Source organism: Myotis davidii, unplaced genomic scaffold (genome assembly GCF_000327345.1).
Source record: "Myotis davidii unplaced genomic scaffold, ASM32734v1 scaffold750, whole genome shotgun sequence".
Lineage (NCBI taxonomy): Eukaryota > Metazoa > Chordata > Mammalia > Chiroptera > Vespertilionidae > Myotis > Myotis davidii.
The window spans coordinates 327454-333760 of NW_006282814.1; positions in this window are offsets into that span (position 1 = coordinate 327454).

Consider the following 6307-nt stretch of genomic DNA (forward strand, 5'->3'; position numbering starts at 1 on the left):
CCACTCCCCCCCACACACACACACACACTCAGTGCACGAATTTCATGCACCGGGCCCCTAGTATATATATAAAGCTCTCGCTGGCTACAATTGCATGCGTGTGTTTCTATCTGTCATTGTCAATTGTGAATTTGGTTGACACTTCTATTATGGAGAAAGGGCACATAGCAATATTAAAATATTTCTTCTAATTAATTTCCTTTCAATGTGCACGAATCCGTGCACCAGCACACTAATGTTGAATAAGAGCAGTGAAAGTGGGCATCCCATCTTGTTCCTGTTCTTAGGGGAAATGTTTTCAGGTTTTTTTTTTATATTTTATTGATATTTTTTACAGAGAGGAAGCTAGAGGGATAGAGAGTTAGAAACATTGATGAGAGAGAAACATCCATCAGCTGCCTCCTGCACACTCCCTACTGGGAATGTGCCTGCAACCAAGGTACATGCCCTTGACCGGAATCAAATCTGGGACCCTTTAGTCTGCAGGCCGACGCTCCATCCACTAAGCCAAACCGGTCAGGGCAATGGTTTTAGTTTTTGCCCATTGAGTATGATGTTTGCTATAGGTTTATCCTACTAGTATATGGCCTTTATTATGTTGAGATTTTATCCCTCTATTCCCACTTTGCTGAGAATTTTTATCAAAAAAGGGTGTTGATTTTGTCAAATGCTGTTTCGAAGTCTACTGACATGATCATGTGATTTTTGCTTTTCCATTTGTTTATATGATGTATCAAGTTATTGATTTGCGAACATTGTACCAGCCTCACACCCCTGGAATAAATCCCACTTGGTCATGGTGTATGATCTTTTAAATATACTACTAGATCCAATTTCCTAATATTTTGTTGAGGATTGTAGAGTCTATATTTATCAGGGATATTGGCCTGTAATTCTCTTTCTTCATAGTGTCTTTATCTGGTTTTGGAATTAGTATAATGCTGGCCTCATAAACAAAGGTTGGAAGTGTTCCTTCCTCTTGAATTTTTGGGAATATTTTGAGGAGGGTAGATGTTAATTCTTTAAATGTTTGTTAAATTCCCCTGTGAAGCCATCCCAACAAGGGCTTTTGTTTGCTGGGAGTGTGTTTTGATTACTGCTTCTATTTCATCAATTGTTATTGGCCTACTCAGGTTTTCTGATTCTTTCTGATTGAGTTTTGGAAGATTGTATTTTTCTAGAAATTTGTCCATTTCATCCACATTGTCCAGCTTGTTGGCATATAGTTGTTCACAGTATTTTTTCACAATCCTTTGTAATTCTGTGGTGTCAATTGTTACTTCACCACTTTTGTTTCTGATTTTATTTGGGTCCTTTCTTTTTGTTTCTTGATGAGTATGGCTAACAGTTCATCAATCTTGTTTATCTTTTCAAAGAACCAACTCTTAGGTTCATTGATTTTTTGTATTTTTTAGTCTCTATATCATTTATTTCTGCTCTAATGTTTATTATTGCCTTCCTTCTTCTTACTATGGGATTTTTATTTTGTTCTCTTTCTAATTCTTTAAGTTGTAATGTTAAAACATTTATTATTAATTTTTCTTGTTTTAGAGGTAGGCCTGTTGTGCTATGAACCTCCCTCTCAGGACTGCTTTGCTATGTCCCAGAGATTTGGGGTTGTTGTGTGTTCATTTTCCATTGTTTCCAGGAAGTTTTTGATTTCTTTCTTGATTTCATTGGCAACCCATTCTTTGTTTAACAACATGCTATTTAGCCTCCATGTGTTTGAATATTTTTGAGGGTTTTTACTGTAGTTGATTTCTAATTTCATTCCACTGATATCTGAGAAGATGCTTGATATGATTTCAATCTGATTGAACTAGTAGAGACTTGTGGCCTACCTTTGTAAATGATCTATGTGCACTTGTAAAGAATGTATATTCTGCACCTTTGGGGTGAAATGCTCTATAAATGTCAATTAAATCCATCTGATCCAGTGTGTCCTTTAGAGTCACTGTTTCCTTGGTAATTTTTTTTGTCTGAAAGATCTACCCAGTGAAGTCAGTGAGGTGGTAAATTCCCATACTGTGACTGTTTTATTGTTGATCTCTCCCGTAAAGTCCTCTAGAAGTTTTTTTTTATATACTTAGATGCTCCTATATTGGGTGCATATATGTTTACTAGAGTTATATCCTGTTATATATCCCTTTAGTGTTATATAATGCTTTTTGTTGTCTTTTGTGATGGTCTTCATTAGGAAGTCTATTTTGTCAGATATGAGTATTGCTATCCCAGCTTTTTGTTTTGTTTTGTTTCCATTTGCATGGAAATTTTTTGCCAGCCCTTCTCTATCCTGTGTGAGTCTTTTTTCTAAGGTGGGTTTCTTGCAGACAGCACATAGTTAGGTCATGTTTTTGTATCCATTCAACTACCCTATGTCTTTTGATTGGAGCATTTAAACCATTTATATTTAATGTTATTATTGATAGATACTTATTTATTGCCATTTTAATTCTGTATGCTTATGTTCTCTATTTCTTTTTCTCATTATAGCAGTCCCTTTAGAATTTCTTGTAGTACTAGTTTTGTGGTGATAAACTTCTTTAGCCCCCACCCCTATTTTTAAATCTGGGAAACTCTTTATTTCACCAACTATTTTAAAGGATAGCATTTCTGGGTATACTAATCTTGGTTTCAGATCCTTGCTTTCCATTACCTTGAATACTTCATGCCATTCCCTCTGGCCTGTAGAGTTTCTAATGAGGAATCAGCTAACAGCCTTATAAGAGCTCCTTTGTAGGTAACAACTTGCAAGTTGGAAGTTTTCTGTCATTATTTCTTCAAATAGATTTTCTGTTGCTGTCTTTAAGATTCTTTATTTGTCCTTAATTTTTGGCATTTTAATTATGATGTGTCTGGGTATGGGCCTGCTTAGGTTCTTCTTGCTTTGGACTCTATGTGCTTCCTGGACTTGTGTGACTTTTTCCTTCACCAAGTTAGGGAAGCTTTCTGCCATTATTTATTCAAATCATTCTCTATCCCTCGCTCACTTTCTTCTCATTCTGGCGCACCTATTATGTGAATACTGTTATGTTTCATGTTGTCCCACAGCTCCCTTAAGCTGTCCTCCTGTGTTTTTTAAAAAAATATGTTTTATTGATTTTTTTACAGAGAGGAAGGGAGCGGGATAGAGAATTAGAAACATCGATGAGAGATAAACATCGATCAGCTGCCTCCTACACACCTCCTACTAGGGATGTGCCCACAACCAAAGTACATGCCCTTGGCTAGAATCGAACCTGGGACCTTTCAGTCCACAGGCCAATGCTCTATCAACTAAGCCAAACCAATTAGGGCATGTCCTCCTGTTTTTTAATTGTTTTCTTTTTTCTTTCTTTCTTTTTGGATCTGTGATTTTTTTAAAAAAATAAGATAACATTTATTGGCTAAATCACAGGGGTAGAAAAAGTAATTCCTAGAATCAATTGTTTTAGGAAAAAAAGTCATAGATGTAAAGGAAGGGCCCTTGGAGCTTGGGAGTGAAGAAGCTAATGCTAATGTGCCTGAGATGGGGAGGGAGAGGACACAGTTGTGCTCCTGGGGAGGAGTGTGCACTATCTACCCTGTCTTCTAATTCACTAATCTGATCCTCGTCTTTCCTGAATCTGCTGTGTATTCCTTCCAATGTGCTCTTTATTAGTGCTATGTCATTCTTCCTAGTTACTGAATCTTTTCTTATGCTGCTGAGCATCTTTACCATCATTTTTCTGACCTCTATGTCTGATACATTTCTTATCTTTTAATCTTTATTGTTGAGATTATTACAGATGTCCCTCTTCCCCCCCCTACCCCCCCCCCAATTGCTCTCCTCCACCTGGTTCCTGCCCCACCCCAGGTCTTCGCCACCCTATTGTCTGTGTCCATAGGTAATGTATATATGCAAAAAAGATCTTTGTTTAATCTCTTCCTACTCCCCTAACCCCATCCCCTCTGAGAATAGTCAGTATGTTCCATTTCCATGCCTCTGATTCTATTTTTATTCACCAATATATTCTGTTCATTAGATTTCTTATTCAGTTATTTTGATTTTTTAGATTCAATTGTCGACAGGTATGTATTTGTTGCCATTTTGTTCATTATTTTGATATTTTTCTTTCTCTTCTTCTTCCCCCTCTTAAAGAATACCCTTCAACATTTCATATAATACTGGTTTGGTGGTGATGAACTCCTTTAGCTTTTTCTTGTTGGTGAAGCTCTTTATCTGACCTTCAATTTTAAATGATAGCTTTGCTGGGTAGAGTAATCTTGGTTGTAGGTTCTTGCTATTCATCACTTTGAATATTTCTTGCCACTCCCTTCTGGCCTGCATAGTTTCTATTGAGAAATCAACTGACAGTAGTATGGGCATTCCCTTGTAGGTAACTAACTGCTTCTCTCTTACTGCTTTTAAGATCTCTTTTTGTTTTTAACCATTGCAATTTTAATTACAATGTGCTGTGGTGTGGTCCTCTTTGGGTTCCTCTTGTTTGGGACTCTCTGTGCTTCCTGGACTTGTAAGCATATTTCTTTCACCAGGTAGGGGAAGTTTTCTGTCATTATTTCTTCAAATAGATTTTCAATAGCTTGTTCTCTCTCCTCCTCCTTCTGGCACCTCTATAATGTGAATGTCCCAGAGGCTCCTTACACTATCATCATATTTTTGTATTCTTTTTTCTTTTTGCTCTTCTGGTTGGGTGTTTTTTGCTTCCTCATATTCCAAATCATTGATTTGATTCTCAGAGTCCTCTACCCTACTTTTGAATCCTTGTATATTATTCTTTATTTCGGTCAGTGTATGCTTAATTTCTGACTGGTCCTTTTCCATTTGTTGGGAAGTTTCTAGGAGATTTTTGAGTAACCTTATAACCATGGTTTTGAACTTTATATCCAGTAGTTTGCTTTCTTCCATTTTTTTCATTTGTGACATGTTTCTTTGTCTGGAATTTCCAGTAGTTTGCTTTCTTCCATTTTTTTCATTTGTGACATGTTTCTTTGTCTGGAATTTCTTTTTCTTCCTCATATTCCAAATCATTGATTTGATTCTCAAGTCCTCTACCCTACTTTTGAATCCTTGTATATTATTCTTTATTTCAGTCAGTGTATGCCTCCATCTCATTTGGCTTCTTTAAAAAACAGAGTTTCTGCCTGGCTGGTAGCTCAGCTGGTTGGAGCATCGTCCTGTGCATCAAAAGATTGGGTTCGATTCTTGGTCAGGGCACATGTTTAGTTTGTGTTCAATCCCCATCATGGCTTGTAAAGGAGGCAACCCATCAATACTTCCTTCTCTGTCTCTCTCTCTCTCTTCCCTCCCTCTCTTCCTCTCCCTAAAATTAATAAACATATCCTCAGGTGAAGATTAAAAAAGAGAGTTTCTGTTCGGCCATGTTGATTTATTCTTCACTAAAATAATTAGTAATTAAGGTCAATTTATTTTAAAGGACATTCTCACTCTCTCAAGGCAGGGATTTAGATCTGCACTCTTCTGTGAAATTTTTGGTATTAGTTTTTCTAAATCTAGAGACTGAGTATACCAGCATTCTCTCTCTTGGTCACGAACATACATGGCATCATCACATCTGCTGGCAGTTTTTTATCATGTTTAATTAGCCAGTGATCTTTTCCTTGTAGGTCAAAATTAACTCTAAGGTCATAAAGAGATGGGAGATGGAAGCTTACAAAATTCACACACACACACACACACACACACACACACACGTATACACAATATGTATCTGGCTAATCCTGATTTTTTGTTAGAAAGTGTGTCTGAGAGAAAATTCAACAATATGATAAAATATGTATCTTTTGTAAGAGAATTGTAATTTCTTTCACTTTTGTTATAAAGTTATTTTTAAATTCCACCAGTCATATATTTTTATCTCTAATGCTTCTAACTCAATTTGTTCTCATTCTGTGGGTTTTATTTTCTGTCCACATTTCATAGACGAAACCCCTTTCTCTGTGTCACTGGGAATTTTCATTATGTTGTTTTAAATCCTGGTCTTGCTCGTGTAACTGGATTTTCTCTGATGCAAGTTCTTGCATTGCTCCCTCTCTCAAGGTGGTGTTACCCCTAAATGCACAGTGACATTTGAACATGCGTTCAGACCTGTGGCTGGGAATCCCCGTCCGCTGCCTGTCACCTCTTGGGAAAGCCCGCTTGGGAAGGCTGGGGTCTGTGCCCTCAGCCCCACTGTCCTCAGAGACAGCGAGAAGCAGGGCTGCCCGTTCCTGCTGGACTCTGCTCTGGGCCTCTCTTAGGACTGAGCAGCATTTCCCACAGCCTGGTCTCTGCGCTGACCCACCCCAACCGGGGGGAGGTAGGCAT